At 30.9% G+C, this 24860-nt stretch overlaps 1 protein-coding gene across 2 annotated transcripts in view; it reads left to right on the top strand.

Annotated features, from left to right (window-relative positions):
- The window catches only part of LOC103578206 (uncharacterized), a 165651-nt gene that overhangs the window by 132488 nt on the left and 8303 nt on the right, over nt 1–24860 (top strand). The window lies entirely within an intron of this gene.

Raw genomic sequence — 24860 nt, 5'->3', positions numbered from 1 at the left:
ATTATTGTTCGCACTTTTATTTAACACCATTTAATATTATTTTTTAGTAACATTTTATTATGATACGTTTATAACCACTAACTTTTGATGTAGCAAGTTTTCTCTATTAAGTTTTCATATAATAGATTTCACTAAATGATCAACTAATTAATTTCAAATTCAGTTCTTTTTTCAATGGATATTTTCATAGTTATGTTATGAAATTTTAGTTTATTTAGTTATTGGATTATCGTACTTTGAAAAACAGAAATTTTCGTATGGGAAAACAAGTTGCAATAAGATCAACTTGAGATTATGAGTGCTATATGAGATCTATTACGTTTTTATTTAATTGCTTAAAAGTAAACGCTGAGTGAGACTATTGTAGATGCTGATATAGTACTGTTTCAAAATGAGTCAGCAAGTAATGATTAAATGTTTTAATTTCCATTCCAATATATTTTTCGAAAAACATTAGGTATTTTTTCAATAATTTTTCCAACAGGATCGAATTAAGCTAAGGTGACTGGATCACTTTTCATGTAATATATTTCTCCTATTACAAGTCCAATATGATTGGCATATCGTTTATGTTATACTATTGCTAAACTGTATTGTTTTTTCTATATTTTTAAATTAAAGAAAAGAATTATATTTTGCATGTAAGGAAAAGTTGTACTATGTGTTCGAAAAAAAAATTAATTCTTACGTAATAATGATGACGGAAACTTGATTTCTATGTTATAGTTTAATATTTTTAAATTTATGTATAAGATGGATATTAATAAAGAATCTAGGCTCCATGATCGAATAAATGAGTTAATCTCTTTATGTATTTGTACATTAAAATATGTAACTTTGTAATCTGAAGAATTTGTATTATATATTTTGTTTACGTTTGTGTAAATAAAGAGGGCATATGTTATTATAGAAATTTTAAATTTGTTAGAGTATCTATTTCAATGTTAGAGTATCATATTTTAAATATGAATTATTATACTAATGATTTATAAACATTCTCATTTCACACTAGGAAAAATTATTTGTGAATTCAAGTGGTTGCCGAAAAAAAGATCTTCCAGAAAAATTGACTTTCTAGCTCTGAGAGATTGCTATTTTGATTTTAATTTCTCATCTGATTAACATGTAAAAATGTAATTCTTTATTAAACGTGTGATTACGCGTAAGCTGCTGAATATTTTTGAAATTCATACATACATTTAAAACTAATACCTCAAGCTTTCCAAACCCCTAAAATTTAGATTATAATTTTCATAATTAAAACGTAAATTGGAGCTATCTGAAAAGTATCGATTTTATATTTCGAAATGAAATTGTTAATTTTTTTTTTTTGCTATCTTTAATTGGCGACAATTTTGAGTAATTATAGGGTTTTGGAAAGCTTGAGGATTCAGCTTTAAAGATCTATGTATGGATTTCAAAAATATTATGCAGCTTACGAGTAATTAAGCTTCTAATGAAAAAAAAAATTTTAACATGTCAATCAGATGGGAAATTAGAATAGCGCCCTCTTAGAGTTGAGGTAGAAAGCCCATCTTACAAAAGCTTAAAAAAATAACAATTTTGATGTTTTGAATTTTTCAAGTCCAATATAAAACGTACCGTTTTCAAGCTTGAAAACACCAATGTCATGAAAGCTACTGTCAATTAAAAAATATTTAAAATTACATTTCTGAGCTCTTTGAACGGAAAACTTTGGGGATGGCCCACAGGGTCAACCAATGCACCGATTTTCTACTTGGCCATGATGTAAATCATTTTTTTATGACCCCAAAATATAATAGTCTATTTTGCTGCTTTTTAGCCTTACTCGAATAATAATGCTGAAATAATTAATTTCGGTCCGATTTTTGGAAATCGAGATTACAACAAATCTCGACGTATTAGAATAATAAGAAGATATTGTGACCAATTTCAAGAAGATGTTCGTACGTGAGTATGTAAATTAGGGTGTGCCATTTTGAGGTGACTTTTTTTTCAACACAAAAACAGACTGAAAATTCACAGGAAGGTGAGAAAATAAGCCTGTTAAAAGCGGAGCTGTTAATATTAATATTTAGAGGTGCCTCTTTCTAATTTCCCATTTAAATAACGTGGAAAAAAAATTTTTTTATTTTTCGAGCTTGACATTCGCATCTCATATCAATAAGTCCATAGCATAATCGTGTAGAGAATTGAACGCTTCACAAAAAAGGTCTCATTATTTTTTGATAAATTCTTCCATTCGAAAGTTATTGGAGCTGAAAGTCTAATCTATAATAAATTTTCAGATCTTAAATACTTTTCCAGCAAAACTATCAGACTTATCAAAAAATGTAATAGGATCCTTTTTATAGACAATTTTATTCCCTACAAATTATTTTCAGTGAAGTTTTTTGAAATTCCGCATTGTTTTCTAGTTATTTTCATTTTAATGTTAAGCTTGCAAAAATAATAGTCTTCTAATCTATTCTGAGAACTGATAGAAAGATGAGCGACAAAGTTTTCAAAAAATAACAATTTACCACATTTTTCATAGTAATTTTATATATTGACGCTCTGATCACATTCATAATTCAGTTAACATTAGTTTTATTGCGTTTATTGACTTTTGAACGAATTCCTTCAAATTGGAAATCTTATTTTTTCGAGATCATTGAAGTTCGTGTAAACTGCGCGGATACTCGGTGTATTCACCGTGGGTGATGTTCGTGTAAACCGGGTGAAAACACCGTGGTTAGTCGGTATATTCACCGGAATTAATGATAATGTACTTGAGTGGAAACACCGTGGATGCTCGGTGTATTCACCGTGGGTGATGTTCGTGTAAACGCCGTGGTTACTCGGTGTATTCACTGTGACCAATGTTCGTGTATACTGAGTGGAAATGCCGTGATTACTCCGTGTATTCACCGTGGTTTTTTTATCGTGTATATCGGGTGAGTACACCGTGTTATCTCGGTGGATACACGGTGGAATCACGGTGTATACACGGTGTGAAAATGGAACAAATCCACGGTGGAAACACGGTGGATTTACCGGCGGTTACACGGTGTTTCCACTTACACGGTGTTTCCACCGTGATTCAAAACTGCGAGGGTGAATAAATTGTACAGGTGAAGTTATTATTGAACAAGTGAACCGCGCTCGTGTAATAATCAAAAACTAATGAATTAATTACGCGTAACGACTGTATGATAGTGAAACTTAAGGCGTTACCGAAATAAAATATTATTTTATATTTTATTTTATTTCATCTGAGCACTTCTGAGAATTACAGATTATCCGTGTCTTCTTCGTTGCGGCAGTAGAGTTTTGCCGTGTACGATATTCTGACGTCACTCGTCAAGTATTCTGGTGATACTTACAGTGTATGTGTGTCTCCGGAAAATAAAATAACTGATTTTTTTTTGTTTCGTAAAACGGCTGTTTCTTTTAATACGAACTAATTTTGTGTCTTGATCAATTAATTTATCTACGAGTGATTTGTTTATACCCTGCTTAAAAAATCCGATAGATTCTTATAGCTGTATGTATAAGACCCTATATTTAACTATACACTGTGAAAAATTTCTAACAAATTTTACAATGGGTGCATTGTAACACCGGACCATAAGAAAACTGGCACAAAATTTACAAGTGTCCCATAGTAAACGGTATGCGCAGACGACACGATTGGGACCTATGCGCATATGTTTACTATGGGACGCTTGTAAATTTTGTACCAGTTTTCTTATGGTCCGGGTTTACAATGCACCCATAGTAAAATTTAATGGGAATTTTTCACAGTGTAGCATTTCCCATAGAACTCATTAATTCTTATAAAATCTCTATAGGAATGGATGAGAATTTATTGGATTCTATGCGATTTTCTAAATAGAGTATCGAGTCAAGTCGACAACGGCAAATTATATTTTATTTTGTAACCGATATTTTTTTTTTTTGGAATAACGATCAATTGATTTTCTGTTTAATATACGACTGGATATTTGTGTTTAATTCTGATAAATTATTTTATCGTAATTTTAAGTGCCTGACCTTTTCCGATCCGCCACCCTGAGCCGACATTTCGACAATTGTTTATAGGTGATTATAAAATCACCTGGCGCCCAACTTTTAATTTTTGAACAAGGTTGCCCAAATAAAACGTGTACTCGGACTTCACTCCGGTAGATCCCCGGTAGTGAAAAACCCGTTCCAATATGTAGACATATATGTGCACATATACGTAGATATACATGTAGCCATATATGTAGACATATATGTAGCCATATATGTAGACATATCCTTGCAACCTTCAACCCACTGTGGAAACACTCTGGAAATATTCTGGTAACACGATGCAACCATACGGACTCCAGAGTATTTCCAGAACGGTTTTGTGCCCTTTTCTGAGAGTGAACCTAGAGTATTTCCAGAGCGGATATGGAGTAAATCCAAAGTGTTTCCAGAAAATATCCAGAGTGGATACATACTGACACCGATATGCATCCACATTGAATACAAACTGATACCATAGTGTTTCTAGAATGTTTCCAGAGTGCGATCGATGTGAATACATACTCAAACCAGGGAGTATTCTGAGTAAATGAATACTGAAAAAAAAAAAAAAAAAAAATTACCGAAATATGTTACTATTAGAATATTGAATAGAATCTATTGAATACAAAAATCAATTTTTTTTATTACCTGAAACGTATTTTATGTTTCTGGATTGAAAAACAATTTTTTCAAGAAAACAAAAATATCTGACATTATTATCACAATGTAATATAGCATCTACTATATGACCATCGAAACAGGCACTTGTTATTCTGTCAAATAACAGAGAAGCACCCGTGCCAGAATTGTGTTCAAGCATAGAATATAAGAATTCTGAAATACCTATCTAACAGGAACAGGATAATAATAGGTTGGGCGCGATCTAGTGGCGAGCACTGAACTACTTCCACTACTTCTTATCACCGGTAATTTTCTCTTCCTTCGCATATATCTTGTCCCAGCAAATTTTTCTCTTAAGTCTTTCACATTAAAACCCGGTTCAGAAAATTAGATCTGTTTTAAAATAAATGATAAATTCAAACATTTTTTCTTTAATTTAAGTTTATAAATCGTATTTTTTTAAATACGAATTTAATCTATTTTTGACCGTACTATTCCTTATCCAGGCCAATATCAGACTTATTTTCGTATGATATTTAGTCTTTTTTTAATCGCTTTTAGATAAAAAACAGAATTTTTTACAAATATAAATAACAACAATAATAATAATAATAATATAGATTCATAAATTTATCTTAATTTTCTCGATATTTGAAACATGCTAATGCGCTTCCGAGATAAGATGTCACAAGAATTTTAATGATTTCTAATGTCACAATATTTTTGATTTTATTCAGTAAATAATGAAAATTTCTTGACATTTTAAGAGTTATTTTGCTACTTTTATTCAATACTATAAATATTCAGTCACTAAGACAGCTAAAACATAAAGCTGTCAAAACCTTCATTAGCTGTCGAAATTTTGAAATAAAAAACACTAAATAAATAGTAAACTAAACATAATCGATTCTGTAACTTAATGTATTTCTCATAAATACTGCCCATGAATAAAAATATTACAAATTCAGACCTTGCGAATTTTTAGAACTTAAATTATTTAAAGTTCAAGAACTAATCTAGTTTTGCCTGCCAGTAACGTAATCGTTTTTTAAAACAACAGATCAAAAACAGATTAAATAATTAACTGATTAAATAATAAATTAATTAATAAATTAATTAATCATAAATTTTGAATTGATTATTTCTAAACTAAAAACGCCGGATTTTTTTACTTCTTGCAGCTATTCTTGGAAGGGTTCAGAACAGACCGCCGTTCGAAAAATTAAAACATTTCGATTTTTTAATTTTCTATTAACAATCTAAAGCATTAAAAAATAAAGCAATCAAGAAAATTTATTTTTTTTTTATTTTTTAGATTATTTTGTTTTTCTATTTCTAAAAGCTACATAGCAATAATTTTCAAAAAATTTGTACTTGCATTGTTTAAATAATCGTTATAAACAAATGCATTGTTAATAAGATTAAATGAAAATTTTTTTTTGGTAAAAAATGCTTAATGAAAATGACGATTTTTAAGAAAAAAATCGTTTCGTAAAAAATTTTCTTTATTACTAAAAAGCGAATTTGCTAATTAACAATTTTTTTGTATTTATTACAAAGAATTCATAAATATTACTTTTATTCATAATTCATGAAGCAATTGAGTTAGAGCTTCGATTGAACGTTCAACTTGTTTAATGATTAATGGAGAATAAAAAAGACTTGAAATGTAGTCGTATCTTAAATAAGTTATTTTAATAACAATGAAGAAGAACAGAGAGATAGCGACATGTCCAAGTGTACAATAATTCAAAAAATTATAGAAAAAAGAAAAAAAAAGTTTTTGTACAAAAAAAAAAAAAAAAGCATGGTTGTTTTCAGTATTTAAAAAAAAATATTGCGTAAAAATTTATTTGCTTATAACTAATTGTTTGCTTAAGAAACAAATAATAAATGAATAAAAAAAAATTTTTTTTTTTAATATAATAGAACATGATAAATGATGATTTAAAAAAAATTATGGTTGCTTTATATTAATATTGAGTGAAAAAAAAAAATGTTAAGTAGCAAATGCGCTGTTTAGCAATAAAAAAATCTTTTTAAGAAACGATTTTTTTCTTAAAAATCATAATTTCCATTAAGCGTTTTTTTTTTTTTTTTTCAAAAAAAAATTTGTTAAATCTTATTATCAATGCATTTGTTTATAACAATTATTTAAACAATGTAAGTAAAAATTATTTTAAAATTATTATTATGTAGCTTTTAGCAATAAAACAACAAAATAATAAACAAATAAATTTTCTTGATTGCTCTATGTTCGTTTTTTATTTTTCAATACTTTAGTTTAATAAAGGAGTAAAAAATCTAAATTTTTTTATTTTTCTAACGGCGATCTTTTCTAAACCCTTTCAAGAATAGCTCCAAGAAGTATAAAAAAAAATCTGTGGTTTTTAATTTAAAAATAATCAAGGTTTTTAATTTAGAAATAATCAGGATTTTTATGTAAACTTTTAATAAGTAAAAATTATCTAATTAACAAAAAAATAGTTAATTAAAAAATTGAAATACAATTTTTTTTTCTGTAGATTATTATCGATTTATGTGCTTAGAAAGTACCAAGTTTATTTTATTCTTTAATATTTAAATTTTATCGACTCTGGGCCCATTCTGAAAACACTCTGATTTCATCCTGCACTCACTTTGAGCCGATTTGGAAAACACTTTGATTCCATTCTGGACTCATTTTGGGTCCATTCTGAAAACACTTTGATTTCATTCTGGATTCGCGTTGGATCCATTCTGAAAACACTTTGATCGACTCTGGATTAACTCTAAAACCACTTTGATTTCACTCTGATAAGGGCACAAAACCACTCTGGAAACGTACTGGATTTAGAATGTTTACATTCTGACTATGATTCCAGAGTGTTTCCAGAGTGGGCCCGAGAAAAAATGTTTATATAATCGTACATAATTATATATAACTATATATGATCATATATAATACATTATTTAAACGGAGAAAGTCATATGTAGCGTCATATATAATAGTATGTGATTATATATAATACTACACGGAGAGAAAATTATAGTAACAGTTACAATATATTATGGGAATGGTTCCCATACTGCATGGTAACTGGTTTTTTTGAAATGTTGATTATAGGAACGGCACCCATATATATTATGGTAACCATTCCTATAATTATGGATATAATTCCCATACGGTATCGGAATAGTTCCTATGGAATTATGGTAATCGTTACTATGTACCTATGGTAATGGATACTATAATATTATGGGAATGGTTACCATAATATTATAGGAACAGTTACCATAATATTATGGGAATGGTTACCATAATATTATGGGTATAGATACCATAATATTTAGAAATTATAATAATTTTTGTTTGTAATAAGCATTTTTTTTGTATATTTGATCTTTTTGTGAAACTATATTACAATAAAATGGTAACCATTCCCGTAATATTATGGTAATAATTCCCATAATACTATGGTAACCATTCCCATAATATTATGGTAACCATTCCCATAATATTATGGTAACTGTTCCTATAATATTATGGTTACCATTCCCATAATATTATGGTAACCATTCCCATAATATTATGGTAACCATTCCCGTAATATTATGGTAACCATTCCCATAATATTATGGTTATAATTTCCATACATTGTGGGAATGATTACCATAATATTATGGGAATGGTTACCATAATATTATAGGAACTGTTACAATGTGGTTATAGGATTGGTTCCTATTTGCTTATGGGAACTATTCCTATGAGTATGGTAATCATTACCATGATTCTTTCATATGCGATATGGGAACTGTTACCATAATGATAGGAATTGTTACCATATTTATGGAAACCTTCCCAAAAAGTATGGGTCTATATCCCATAATGACTAGTAATCATTACCATAACGGTATGGGATGATATTTCATAAACGTACTAGGAACAGTTCCTTTAATTTTTTCTCCGTGTATTCCGAGAAATTTTTTTCATATAGAATCATATATAATTATATATAATCTTATATATATATATATATATACATATATAATTGTATACAATTATATATAATTATATATGATTATATATAATACTATTCCGAGAAAATTTTATTAAATATAATAATATATAATTATATATAATCTTATACATATACCCATTTATAATTGTATACAATCATTAGGGTGTTTCAAGAAAAAAAATAATTTTTTTTTTTCATGGTATTCAAAAATTGAAAGTACTCAGTTTTTAAATCGGTTGAATTTCATATAATTTTGTGAAATTATTTAATGTTTCCTAAAATAGTATATTAGTTTTTTAAATTTCACATCACAACAGAAAATTAAAAAATTTGAAGAACTTAATAAAATTTTATATAATTATTATCGAGGCCGGCAAATATTGTTTTTATAAAATTTCATATAAGTTCATGGAGTTTTTGTAAAAATCCATCACGAAAACTTATGAACTCTGTCTTTGCCGGCATTTCACTCTAAATACATCAATTAAGCACATGACTTGAACTTTCGTGATGTGGACCAGTGATCAACGTTCAGGATTACCAGCCAAGAGCAGCCGTGTTCGAACCCAGCAGACGTCCAGGATTTTTTCATCATTTACTGCTATCAACTCTTGTTTCTGGATTTGTAATGCGTTCGCGCGGTAATAACCAAATCTAAAATTCGATATTTAATTTTTTTTTTTTTTTTTTTAAATATTTTTTAATTATATATAACTCGATTATATATAATCATATATGAAAAATGGTCAAATATAATTATATATAGTTATATGTAATTATACACAAATATATATAATTATATATGGTTATATTTGGCCATTTTTCATATATGATTATATATAATCAAGTTATATATAATTATATATAATTTTATATGATTATATATAAAAATTTTTTCTTGGGGGTTTAAGGTCGCAAGGGATGTATGTAGCCATATATGTACGCACCTATCTTTGCATACATATATACTTATATGTATGCATCTGTCTTTTATATTCTTATCCAGAGACACGGTAGTATCTCGCGCCAAGTACACGATCATCACACATGTATATGTGTGAGTGTATAGCGCGAGCCTACCTGTCTCTTTTCTTGAGTCAGAGTGGTGTTTTATGATTACGAATTATATTTTATTTAATTAAAATTAAAACACGGCTTATTTCTGTTTTTTCTGAATATTTGTGTCTCACTTGTAAAATATTATCTTGTAAAATATAAAAAACGTTAGCATATTCTATAATACCTTAAAATTTGAGATTTTTGAAATTTTTTCCATCTATAATTTATGTTTATTTATTACCGTCTTAGACTAAATTGTTTCAAGAAGGAGCGTGAATGACTCAACATTGAAGTTTTGAAAATCTGTTTTGATTTTTCAACACTAGAGAGCACTTCCATTACCCGACACAGCCTCGTATGCACGAACAACGAGGCCTAATGCGTAATATTATTTTATCCATGACGAATGAATGGGCGAGTTTGGGTTAACTATTAATTATCCTAATGACTCCTTTAGCTTGAAATTGAAAATAATTTTACAATGAAATTACCGGAAATTTGCTGTCCGAATATGCTGACAACTTGATCACGAAAGTTAAATAGGAAAATTTACAGTTAATTTTTCTTCAATTTAGAGGTATTTTTTAACTTCCGGCTAAAAAAATCGACGATTTTCGAAAATTTAGGAAAGTTATTGTTTTCATCCCGATTTTCGAAAATCGAGTTTTCATCAGATGTCGACGTTTTGAGGTCCTAGGAAGCTATTCTGACTATTTTCAGAATGATGTCCGAGTGTGTGTATGTGTGTGTGTGTGTGTGTGTGTGTGTGTGTGTGTGTGTGTGTGTGTGTGTGTGTGTGTGTGTGTGTGTGTGTGTGTGTGTGTGTGTGTGTGTGTGTGTGTGTGTGTGTGTGTGTGTGTGTGTGTGTGTGTGTGTGTGTGTGTGTGTCTGTGTATGTATGTAAACTCTTTGTAACTTTTTAACTAATAAATCGATTTGGATGGTTGAGGTGGCAATCGAAAGAGCTTGTTGGCCTTCAACTTTCCTGAAAATTTCAGATTATTTGATTGAATAGACTCGAAAATATTTGCGAATTACGAAAAAAAAAAAATTTTTTTTTAGTTTTTTATTGATTTCTCAGAAACGACTTATACGATCGACTTCAAAATCTAATCAGCTCTAGTACTCAATAAAACGCGTCGATTGCCACCTCAAACATCAAAATCGGATAATTCGTTCGAGAGTTATCGCGGGAGAAAGAAATGGTGAAAAACGGTTTTTTCTAAATATTTTCGAAACGACTGACGCGAATGATTTCAAATTTTAATCAGCTCTAGAACTCAATAAAATTCGCCGATTGCCACGTCAACTATCAAAATCGATTGATTAGTTCAAAAGATATCGACGTTGAAAAGTTAAAAAAATAACATCTTATGTTATTTTTTCCGGATAAATCATAATATAATGTACTAAAATGTGCCTGATATCATACCAACTCATCTTTTTTATAGTTTTTTTCGATCATATAATGTCATCGAACTTGGTTTTTAGTTTAAATCATATTATCAACAAAAAAATCGATAAAACGTAGTTTTTAATATTATTATCGGATATTTCATATTTTATTGTTTCTTACATGAGTCAAAACTTACTTGAATCCTGATTTTGATCCCCGACATTGATTTCTGCCTCAATACACTTATTTTACTGAACAAAATTAGGAACTAAATTTTAAAAACCGCTTCATTGATGATTTTCGATTCTTAAATTTTCAAACTTCAGCATAATACGTAACTTGTTAGAGCTTGAAAAGATCGTAAAAAAACAATTGCATGTGATAGCATTTTCGAGCTCGAAGAGCTCGAAAATATATCTGCACTAATGTTTTCGAGCTCTTTGAGGTCGAAAACAGCGGGAAGTTTTGGGGCTGGCCCGCAGGGTCAACCGACAGACCGATTTTTTTTTACATATTTATTTGTGAGTTACAAAATATTTTATCCTAAGCCTCTCTTAGACTCTTTTTTAACTTCCCGCTAAGAAAATCGACGATTTTCAAAAATTTCGGGAAGTTATTGTTTTCACCCCGATTTTCGAAAATCGAGTTTTCATCAGATGTCGACGCTTTGAGGTCCTAGGAAGCTATTCTGAAAATAGTCAGAATGATGTCCGAGAGTGTGTATGTGTGTGTGTGTGTGTGTGTGTGTGTGTGTGTGTGTGTGTGTGTGTGTGTGTGTGTGTGTGTGTGTGTGTGTGTGTGTGTGTGTGTGTGTATGTAAACTCTTTGTAACTTTTGAACTAATGAATCGATTTAGATGGTTGAGGTGGCAATCGAAAGAGCTTGTTGGCCTTTAACTTTCCTGGAAATTTCAGATTATTTGATTGAATAGACTCGAAAATATTTGCGAATTACGAAAAAAAAAAAATTTTTTTTTAGTTTTTCATTGATTTCTCAGAAACGACTTATACGATCGACTTCAAAATCTAATCAGCTCTAGTACTCAATAAAACGCGTCGATTGCCACCTCTAACATCAAAATCGGATAATTCGTTCGAGAGTTATCGCGGGAGAAAGAAATGGTGAAAAACGGTTTTTTCTAAATATTTTCGAAACGACTGACGCGAATGATTTCAAATTTCAATCAGCTCTAGAACTCAATAAAATTCGCCGATTGCCACGTCAACTATCAAAATCGATTGATTAGTTCAAAAGATATCGGCGTTGAAAAGTTAAAAAAATAACATTTTATGTTATTTTTTCCGGATAAATCATAATATAATGTACTAAAATGTGCCTGATATCATACCAACTCATCTTTTTTATAGTTTTTTTCGATCATATAATGTCATCGAACTTGGTTTTTAGTTTAAATCATATTATCAACAAAAAAATCGATAAAACGTAGTTTTTAATATTATTATCGGATATTTCATATTTTATTGTTTCTTACATGAGTCAAAATTTATTTATTTATTGATTTCTGCCTCAATACACTTATTTTACTGAACAAAATCAGGAACTAAATTTTAAAAACCGCTTCATTGATGATTTTCGATTCTTAAATTTTCAAACTTCAGCATAACAGGTAACTTGTTAGAGCTTGAAAAGATCATAAAAAAACAATTGCATGTGATAGCATTTTCGAGCTCGAAGAGCTCGAAAATATATCTACACTAATGTTTTCGAGCTCTTTGAGGTCGAAAACAGCGGGAAGTTTTGGGGCTGGCCCGCAGGGTCAACCGACAGACCGATTTTTTTTTTATAAATAGTATTTTAATTATTTGGAAATATTGTAGTCGTATTTTTAAGCTCACCCTCTTAATTTTATTGCCTATTGTTCTCTAAAAACCTACCATACTTGGCGACCCTTAAGTTCGGCATTCTTCGTTCCCAAATTTCCTACGTCTAGTGACGTCATTCCCTTTCTCTTTCGTCCTGCTTACGCTACACCCGCGCTCATGCCCATTTTCCGTAATGCTTCTTATCCCTTCTCTTCCTTCCGCATTACCAATCACTTCCGAATTTTTCGTTACTACCGCTAAATGTACACCCTTTTTCCCATTCTTTGCTCTTATGAAATTCGTACTTACATATTTAAGTTAGTAGTGTTAAGTTAGATATACATCGATTTTTGTACGAGACAGCTCGCTCTCCATGCATTAAATAAAATTCAACTTAAGTTTTACTGCAAAACTTTTTACTTTTTTGTCATTAATATTATTATAATTGTTGACAACTTTCAGCTTGTGTAACTGTTGCCGATAACTTGTCTACAAATTGCTGAGAAAAAAGGTGACAGGTTGCGGCAGTAGATTGTCGCCAAGTTTCTGAGCAACTTGTAGCCAACTTGTAGTCAACAGTTACACAAGCTGAAAGTTGTCGACAACTTGTTGTCAAGTTGGTCGCAACTCAAGTACACCAACTTTCTGATCAGAAACGCTGGCTATCAGGGACTTTTTACTATAAAAAAAAGTCGATAATGTTAATTTTTACCATTTCAAAAGATAAGCAAATTTATACTATAATGGTTGGCCCTTGGGCTACTTCGTGTCCAGTAGCCACGAACCACCGTTAAATAATTTCCCGATTAAATAATTGATTATTAATTATAAATATAAATTATAATTATTATATTGTTGGTTCTGGAACGCGGGAAATAGATCTCAGAGATGGGTCGACTCGTCTTGACCGGACACGCGGCTGAAATTTAACTTATTCTAAGGACACTGGTGATGACAATAATTTTATTTAGAGAGTTAATTCAATTATTACATATAATGAATTTTTATTTAACCAAGTCCCAAATATTTACAAAATTCCCCTTTTCTTATAAATTAAATTTTAATCAAATTCATTGAGTGTCCAGCGATAATAAATTTATTTCGCGAGTAAATTTCATTGGACAAAAAATAGATTAACTATTAAATATTAAAATAATGTCGCGTTGAAGAGAGAGAGTATTTGAAAATTTATATATGTGTAATTATTATCAAATCTTATCTGGATAATTTATATACGACGTACAGACGGAATGGGCCGACGGTTCATCCTTCAATCCCTGATGGCCTTCCTCGGTGGTTGTGGTTGTTCTCAAATTCCTGGGCTGATGGCGACGTAAGGACGTTGGGCACAGCACTTAATAGATTTACCAACTGGTTTTCTAAACCAACTCACACGAACAGTACATATATATATATATATATATATATATATATATATATAGAAAAGTTTCGAGAAAACAACTAAATTTTCTTTTAATCAGCCTAGCACGTTTTCCGGCGTGATTGCCTCGACGAACACTTGAACTTGAGTGTCGTCTCCGATAGATTTGTCTCAAGTCTCAACGTCCGATGACCCCTACCTAATTATGTGCATATGACCGATTTACGGTCACCTGCTGCGCGAAGTCATCACTTGTGGTCTAGCGCCTAACTCAGCCAAACTCAGCAATCAGGCTGTAAGGAGATAGAGAGAGAAAGACCAAATTCAAACAGAGACAGCGAGAGAGCCACACTCTCACGTCGTATACCAACGCTGCCCGGTCATAATACATAAAAATGTCTACAATTTCATGGGTAAAAAATACTTAGCAATTTTTCAAATCAAATTAACAATAACCTGATATAAAAATTTGCCTGAAAATTGACGACAAATTTTTTTTAGTCAACTTTTGAAGTGAATTTGAATTCTAATTCAGGTAGTAAATTTACTTCAAATTGTATAGCAAGCTGTATATAAATTGTTATCAAAAATGGATAAGTTTGAAGTTCACGGACATTTGACGAAAAATTCAAGAAAACTTTTGTAAAGTATACTTTCGCTAAAGCAAACTGTGCTATCAGGGCTGTTCTATTAGGGTACCAAGATCGACAGAGTTGCTGAACAAATCCTGATAGCCAAGCTGGCAGCAAGCTAGCGACAACCTACTGCAGCAATGTGTCATCAAGTTGGCCGCAAGAATTGGTATTTCTATAAGTTAACGGCACCTGGCCGCCAACTTTTGAGAAAGTTGGTAGCGAAAGTTAGCATTTCATTAGTCAACAGAAAGTTGTCTTCATTTTTATCAGGAACTTGGCAACAGGTTGCAGTAGTAGATTGCCATCAACTTTCTGGGAAAGTTGGTAACAACTTGTAGTCAACGGTTGTCGTCAATTTGATCACAATTAATTGACACCAACTTTTTGACAAAACTTTTTGAAAGTTTTGCCATCAGGGAAAGTTTGCTCAGCAGAAGGTTTCAGTTGAGTACAATTTCAAATTGACGACGAATTGCGGGCACAATGGCTATCAGGGCAATATTTACTTCACTAAGAAGTTACGTTGATATTGAGGTTACAAGCTCAAAAAAAAAATGCTCCCGGGGTTTGACGTTAAGTTGAATGCAAGAAACGATGTGTTCAATGAGTTGACGTGAACTTTTCCACTAACTTGTATCAAATTAAGGAACACATTGTTCTTTAGCTACTTTCTTGCAGCTATAGCCAAATCCGTCTTTTGGTTTGTCTTCCAAAAACGAGTCTACCCTGATAGCCACTTTGTCTGTAGATTGTCAACTTGGCACCCAATTTGCCCGAATTCTACTGCTGCTATTGAATGGCAAATTTGAAGCAGCTTGCTCGGCAACAGTGGCTATCTAAGTTGAATTTCAAGAAAACTACTGCTAAGTAAAGGTTTGCTTGGCGAATCTGATACTATGGTAAGTTTACCAGAAACTTAGTTTGGCGAGCAGAAACAAACTAAAATATTTTTATATTTTTAATGTTTTTAGTCACACGCAAGTGACATTATTCACCACAAAGTGGTAATTTTAAATTATCCTTATTTACCCGCTCAACTTAACTTTGAATTGAATCCTACTATATAACTAAATGATAAGTTATGAACACGAAAGTATTTTCAAAATTTGTAACAGGGTAATTTTCAACCTTGTCAAATTTGGCCCCTTTATTAATTGATTTTAATAAGGGCGCCACTGGAAGATAAGACTCGGCCTTCCAGAACCGGAGATGTTAAATTCAGAAAATTTCAGGGTTCAATTTTATAAGAGTGAGAAAGGATGAGGAATTAAATTTATTACACAATACTTTTAATTAACATAATTAACAATTTTATTTATCACAAAACAATTTTACCCACCGGGTTTTATTTTACATATAATTATTTTATCAACTTACGGAGTCCACCGGACTTTATTACATTGATTAATTAGTCTCCTGGACTTTATGAATTAAAATATTTAATTGGCCACTGGCCTGATCCCTTGGATCTTTATGAAATTGAGTCCCGTGGACTTATACAATTTTGGAAACTTGCCTGATTCCCTGGATCTTAATAAAATTAGTCCCCTGGACTTTATTTATAATGGCCATCAGCCTGATCCCCTGGATCTATATTAAAATAAAATCGGCAACTTGCCAGATCCCCTGGACCTAATTATTTCAAAATAATTAATTGAAAATTCCCCTGAAATCATTTTATATCGCACACACACACACATACCCACACGTTTTATTTAATCAATTTACTGTCCACTGGACTTAACTCACACACACACACACACAATTCAAATTTTCCTAATTACGAATTCCGATTTTAAGAGTTAATTTTAGTGACTATTAATTTTTCCTTTGTTTATAATCATTTACTTTAATTCACAAAATTTCCCAGTATTTAATATTTTTTCCATCAATTGATATATTTTACTGACTCGAGCGACCGACGCTATCTCTCAGTACTTCGCCCGTCTCAGTCTATCTCTCTCTACTTCGTGTCTTTCTTTCTTTCTTCGCATTCAATTTTAATTTCTTTTAACAATTTATGGACATCAACTTATTACTCAAATTTAATTAATTAAAATCTCAATCTTTATCCCGATTTTCACAGCACTGGATTTTATCTTATTAAATACCGATTGATTTATTATATAACAATGATTTAATAACTATTATAATTTCTGGCCTCCTGCCAAGAAATTTTCCTCTTTAATTTATAATTAATGATTCATAAATTCTGGCTTACCTGCCGAGAATTGATTTACACACAGCATTACGATGTTAACACTCAACTTTGCGCTTGTTCACCCGATGATACCCTTGGCGTCTATCTAGCTTCCCTTGGTCTTTCCTTGGTTTCTGGTCTTCTGGATAAGGCTCACGGCAGATGGACGTCCGTTAGGCTTGTCGGCTCGACCGACTCTCCCCGATTTTGCTGCTGTCCTGTTGTTATATATTTTCAGCTCGGCCGTTTTCGGCAACTTCCAGAAAATGGTCTTCCCACTTAATTAATTTTGGGACAGAAGCCCAAGCTTCTTCAATTAGCGCATCCGGCGACAAGTCGAAAATCTCTAACGGATACTTATTTGGGGTTTCGGCTCGGGTAACTGACCAGCCGTGGGAAACCACGATTTTCCTTGATGATAAATTAAATTTTACCGCGTTACAAATTAAAAACTTAATCATGACTGCTTTTTAAGTAAAAAATAATTGTTGATAATTTGCAAAAAAGTAATAACTATATTGATTAAGATTATTTTTTCATCAAATTTTTCCTAAAAATATCCTATAATTTCTCGCTACAAGAAAAATTAATTACAATAATACTTTCTTAAAAGTTAATTTCAATTTATGCGGTAAATTATAGTGTACTCTTATTGGCTAATAAAGATTAAACTGTGAGCTAATAGAATTATTTTAAACTTAAAAATGATTGGACGACTTGACAAAATGTTACACTACTTTTGATCGTAGATGGGGCGACTTAGACAAAAATTTTTTGACAACTTTGAATTCAATTTTCTCACAATCTGCAATGGATGTAGGACGACAAAATAAAAAAATAAAAAACTCGTATTTCTTAGTGGCTAAGATTATTTCATGTAAATATTTCGTAACATTAAAAAATTTTTCAATCGTAAAGTACACTCTTATGCTTCGCATCATGAGTCGTGCAAAAATTTATAATTATTTTATCAACGGTTTCTATTCAGAAATATAAAAAACAATGGAGCTCTCAGAGAATATATAAAGTTGCTTTGCTCTACAAAAAAAAAAAAAGGAAATGCCACCAAAAACAGATCCTCTGTAAAAAATCGCGCCAAGTACACGTTCAACACTTTTTATGAATGGAAATAATTTACATTACAAAAAGCTATGAAATCTTGAAAACACCAAGTAACTGGTAGCATTAAAAATCATGAGAATAATCTCAAGCAAAATATATAATAAAAAAAAAAAAAAAATGATCCGAATGTACTTGGTGTGCATCACGATTTCATTGAGTAAAGTAATTCGCTGTAAATCCACTCTATAAGTAAATATACTATTTTAACACACATGGGAGTATATCCTATGTTTGTCATACGCAAACTATAGTTTTTTTGTAGTCATTTTATACACGTTTAACGGCGTGTTTAATTTCTATAGCTTGCTCACCACATTTCAATGTTTTTCGGCAAGTGTGTGAATTTTGACTACACACTTGATTTTACAGTCAATTTCTATGATTCATTTTGAATTTTAGTAAGCTGCAGACAAATGACGATAACAAGAAAATTTATTGTTTAAACGCACACCAAGTACATTCGGATCATATTTTTTTTTATTATTATATATTTTGATTGAGATTTTTCTCATGATTTTCAATGCTACCAGTTACTTGATGTTTTCAAGATTTTATAGCTTTTTGTAATGTAAATTTTTTCCATTCATAAAAAGTGTTGAACGTGTACTTGGCGCGATTTTTTACAGAGAATCTGTTTTTGGTGGGATATAAAGGTCTAAATATACTTATGCATATACGTAGGTATATATTTTACAATTATCAAAATATATATCTTTTTATGTAACTTAAATATATTTCGGCGCAAAAAAAAATATGTTGGAATGTATATTTCATATAAGTAACATATATTTTTATATATGTGACATATATAATACATCGGGTAAGAGTACCAGTTCCCAGCCCAAACGAGTAGCCAGCCACCTCATGTTAAATTATATCTATATATATTTTGAGCCAATGTTAAAGTATAGGCCTGGCTGGCTACTGGTTAGGGGCTGGGCACGCCTATATTGGCCCATGCTTGGATCAAGAATGGTTATTCAATCTTGGCCATTTCGATCATTACCCGAGCCTGGTCCAGGACTGAATTTCCTTATCTTAGCCATTCAATGGCGACCTAGGTTTGAGCTAGGACTGGGTAACTTAGCTTTGGCCGCCCGATGATTACCCGAGCTTAGGTCAAGATTAGGTTCCCTGCCTTGATCATTCAATAGCAACCCAGATTTGAGCCAAGGCAGGATCATCCAAGTTCGGCTATACCTATAGTTATCCATCTTTGGGCCAGAATTGGCTAACCCAGGTTTTGTTATTAATTATTCAATTAACTTATTATTATGGTTTTTTAAATTAATAATTATTTATTTTTGAACTAAAACATGTCTTAGTTATAAATATTTTAACATTTCGATTAAAATTATTCACAACTAATAATTAAAAGATTTTTTAGTTTGTTATTATTTGCAATTAACAACCGTAATTTTATAATTTTACTTATAAAAATTAATTTAAGTATGAAATAACTCATTAATTTTTATAATAAATGTTATTTTCAATAATGGTGGTAGAGCAAGATAATTCATTTCGGTTCTTGATAAATAATCGATTGAATTTAATAAATTTTATTTCTAAAAATTATGTAATTACAATATAAATAATAATATAAGAAATTATTTTCTTTTTCTTAATTAAAAATATTAATTTAATTGCTCTTTATATTTCATAAAACCAGGTGGTTGTAGTTAAATGAATAAGTACAACATACAAAAGTTTGAGTTCAAGATTAGTAGGTTTGTCCAGTAGCTACCGTTCGATCCTAGCGATCAGAAGGACAGCAGTTCGCGCCCAGAGCCCAGCAGAATTTTCACCGCGTTATTTTCACGTCGTGTACCTCACTTAAATAGTTTAAACTTTAATGATCACAAGATTTGTTAAGATAATGATAATAAAATTGTTTTTTTAATGAAATTTATTTGTTTTGTCGATGCATGGGCCAAGTCTGGCAACCAAGCATGAGTCAGGGCTGGCAACAAGCCTTGGCATGATGTTATCATTCCAGACTTCTACCAAGGCTGGAACAAGCTTGACTCAGAGTTCTGCATAGTTGAACCAAACTCGGGTAAAGCCTGGGCCCATTGCACTTTCCTGTCTGGGATTGCATATTTTTAGTTAAAGAGAATAAAATTTCTCGGACCAAGTACTATTCTCTTCACGCAAGTATTTTTGTATGCTCCGACCAAGAAAACAAAAGTTGCTTAAGCCAAAAGAAAAAATTTCTCGGGAGAAAAGATCGATATGGAGAAGGGGAAAGTCACCGGTCCTAGGCAGCAGCAGCGGGAGTAGTTCGGTGCTCGCCACGAGATTGCGCCCACCCATTTGTAGTGTCCCTAGTAAAAAAGATATTTTAGAATTGTTATATTCCAAATTTGAACACGATTTTGTTCGAGTATTTCTCTGTCATTTGACAGATTGACAAGCACCTTTTCGGATTGTACTATAGTATATTCTATAATACATCATGACTTCCCTGTTTAAAAATATTGATTGAAAAGAATCAAAAATGATGAAATTCGAATTCTTTTCAATAATTTCGATTCTTTTGTTCGTATATATAGATATACAGTTTGCATGGAGTCACCACTTCTCAATTCTTTTCAATCAGTATTTTTAACCAGGGTTTAGAATTTACTATGAATGTTTGCTTGAATAACTTTTCTCGAAATAAAATTAAAAAAGACGCGTGTGTCATGGGACACCCGAGAGAAGCTAAGCTCCTTTCCCGTTCTACATAAAACACTAATTATTTATTAATTAACATAATTTAATTTTGCTAAATAATAGTAAATTATTATTTAGAAATTTTTAGGAATGACCCTAAACTTAGCTGACACCTGATATTTTTTAAATTAAAAATTCTCAACTTCAAAAATAAAATTTTATTTTAGAATTGAAAAAAATACTCCTGTTTATTTTATCAAAATTTAAACAATTATATTTCTAGTTTAGTAAAAAAATAATTATTTTCGTTGTAATTTAAAAATTTAATCGTGCATTGAATCATTTATTTTTAGATTACAGATTAAAACACAAAAAAAAAAGAATACCTTGGCGCAAATAAATTTTCGTGCCGCAAGAATATTTTTTGCAATTTTGAATGAAAACGAAAATTTTCTCAGTTCAAGAAAAAAAATTTCTTAAATTTAGTCATCTTGGCATAAGATTTTTTTTTATTCAGTTGATATTAAAAAAATGTTTCTTGAATTAAAAAATATTTTCTTCAAGTGAGAAAAGTAAATATTTTGCCCCAAAATATAATTAATTGTTCGAAGAGTAAAATATTCTTTCTTTAGGAATAGTTTTTAATCGAGATGATCTGTGATTCTAGTCAAGAATTAAAAGTACTCAACTCAATGGTAAGAAATATTTTGGTTTAAGTATTTTGTCGTATAGTGGCAAGTAAACGTAGACGTTTGAACCAACAGCAACTGCGCTCACGGCACAACATTAAAATTATTTTGGGAAAGGTAACTGTACTATACTAAAGTGACGGTAGTGTAGACTCTACATTGACGTTACATTGTACAGTGTGCCCGTATGGAAAACCATTATATGGATAAAATATATAAAATCATATATGTTTGCAACAAAGCAATATATGATATATTATATTGTATATTATAAAAAGTCATATAGAGATTTTCGTCGATTTAATATAAAGTTATATACAGTAATAAATATATGTATTCTATATACGAAACTTATATGTTTTTTATACACTACTGGAAAAAATTAAAGGGTAAAAAAAAATTCCAAATTTTTGGGTGATTTTCAACAGGCCGTAACTTCGAGAGAAATGGTCGTACAAGAGATAAAAAAAAAGAAATTGTAGCTCCAAGTGTCTACATTTTGGATCAGAACTTTAAAGTTTTGTAGCGTCAGCGGTTTTTGAGTAATCTTAGAAAAACCGGCGATAAAAAAATTAAAAAATTTTTTTTATTTGTTTTTTTGGTCTACGGGCGTGGATAAAATTTTTGACGCTCGACCACTATGAGGATCGGATACCTTCGTTATTCAGCTTTAATTTCATTCTTTATAGACCTTGATTCGTCCATTTCTCGCCCAGATGTCGGTCTTCAAATGGAAAAAGATCTTTTGTCTTTGATTATCGATATCTCAGAAACCAATGATCACACGGAAAGTTAATGGTGGATTTCAAAAACTCGAATAAGTGTCCTTCAACGATTACCCATTGCTTACTCGAAAAAAAATTTTTTTTCCTATCGTCACATGAATTAAAAAATGCAATAAAAAAAGGGCTTCTGGGGGTTTTTTGAAAAATCAAGCGCTGAAACGAAAATATTGTGGGAATCGATAATGTTGAGTGTGTATTTTACAGTTCAATATGTCCACAAAAACCCTACAAAGAGCCGGATTAATCCAACTAGCCGTTTTTGATTCACTCAATCAAATTTTTGAAAAAATTAAAGGATCACGTTTTTTGCTCTGAAAAGATTCTAATCTTTAACAAAATAAGAACACAAATTTTCTTCTGAGATTTGTACAGATTTTTATTGCAGGCAGTGCTTAAATTTTCAAAAAAATTTTTCTTCGAATTTAATGAACGAGAAATCAGTCAAATCACAAGATGCAGCGGCGGAAACGTGTTTAAATTTCATAAAAGTATTCCAAAAAAAAACTTTTTCGAAAAATTTTTCTTTTTGGAATAAAATTTTTTTTCTAGAAATTCAAGTACCGCCTACAATCAAAATGTGGACAAAGCTCAGAAAAAAATTTGCTTTTTCATTTGTTAAAGATTATCAGCTATTCAAAGCAAAAACCATGATCCTTCAATTTTTTCAGAAATTCGATCGAGTAAATTAAAAAAAACGGCTGGTTGGATTGATCTGGCTCTTTGTAGGGTTTTTGTGGAGATATTGGAATTTTTTGTTGGAATAGCTTTAGGTAATTTCAAAACCAACGCCAAAACCATCCCTCGTCCATTAAATTCGAAAAAAAAATTTTTTTTTTTGAAAATCTAAGCACTGTTTGCAATAAATAAAAAAAAAAACGGCTAGTTGGATTAATTTGGCTGTTTGTAGGATTTTTGTAGACGTATCGAACTGTAAAATGCTCACTCAACATTATCGATTCCCACAATATTTTCGTTTCAGCGCTTGATTTTTCAAAAAACCCCCAAAAGCCCTTTTTTTGTTGCATTTTGTTGCTTTCAATTCATGTGACGATAGGAAAAAAATTTTTTTTCGAGTAAGCAGTGGGTAATCGTTGAAGGACATTTATTCAAGGTTTTGAAACCCACCATTAACTTTCCGTGCGATCATTGGTTTCTGAGATATCGATAATCAAAGACAAAATGATCCTTTTCCATTTGAAGACCGATATCTCGGCGAGAAATGGACGAATCAAGGTCTACAAACAATGAAATTAAAGCTGAATAACGAAGGTATCCGATCCTCATAGTGGTCAAGCGTCAAAAATTTTATCCACGCCCGTAGACCAAAAAAAAACAAATAAAAAAAATTTTTTAATTTTTTTATCGCTGGTTTTTCTAAGATTACTCAAAAACCGCTGACACTCCAAAATTTTAAAGTCCTGATCCAAAATGTAGACACTTGGAGCTACAATTTCCTTTTGTTTATCTCTTGTACGACCATATGGTAATATATAATTTATATTATATATGGCACCATAAAGTTTCTTTTTTATATTTATGCATATATTTTATTCGGGGTATGTATATGCCGTAGTCTTTTCGCTAAATCCGTTATTCAATGAAAAACCCAGGCACTTTCAGAAAGTCGACGTTTAGTGAAAAATTTTCATATTGCATTTCCTGCCTAGGTAGTTCGTGAAATGATCATTGAACTCTAGCGCTTGATGATAAATCATAATATACGTTATCTGACGGATTACAGGCTTGTGTTTTTCACAAAAAGACTAGCTTATGCAATAAACGTGCAATAATCCAAACCTAATCAAGTATTTGTTAAATTAATAAATAAAAATGGTGTGTATATTAGTAAATAAAGGAATATTCAATGAAAAAGATCGTGAGTATTATGAGAAGCAACCCAGCAAACGACCGTACACATCAGCTCAATTGAAAGAGGTAATAAATAATTTAATATTTTGGAGGTTAAGTCTTTACGAAAATTTGATTTATTTTATTTATAATTTCTTATTTATTTATGATTAATGATTCTTATATATTTATGATTTTTAGATTGCTGACGAAATGATTAAAGCTCTGGCTAAAAAAGCTACTACTAAAACGCACCGTGAATACTATTTGATGAATAAATACGATATTGTTACTATAGAAGATAAAACATACGTAGTAAAAATATCAAGTACTGCCTATCAACTAATTTACCTTACTCTAAAAGAGGAAATCTTTAAAAAATTAATTGATGTCCACATCAATTGTGGATATGGATCGCGAGATAAGATGATGGCTGTCATTAAACAGAACTGCTCTATTCCTCGGCCCTGTGTCGAAATATTTCTCTAGTTTTGTCAAACATGCCAGTTGAAAAAAAGCAAGACAGTTGCTAAAGTTGTAGTTAAGCCAATTCTGACAAAATGTTTTATGACAAGGGGACAAGTGGATTTATTCGATTTTCAGGCAATTCCAGATGGTGATTATA

The sequence above is a fragment of the Microplitis demolitor genome, chromosome 1 (genome assembly GCF_026212275.2).
Source record: "Microplitis demolitor isolate Queensland-Clemson2020A chromosome 1, iyMicDemo2.1a, whole genome shotgun sequence".
Lineage (NCBI taxonomy): Eukaryota > Metazoa > Arthropoda > Insecta > Hymenoptera > Braconidae > Microplitis > Microplitis demolitor.
This window is presented reverse-complemented; position numbering and strand designations above follow the sequence as displayed.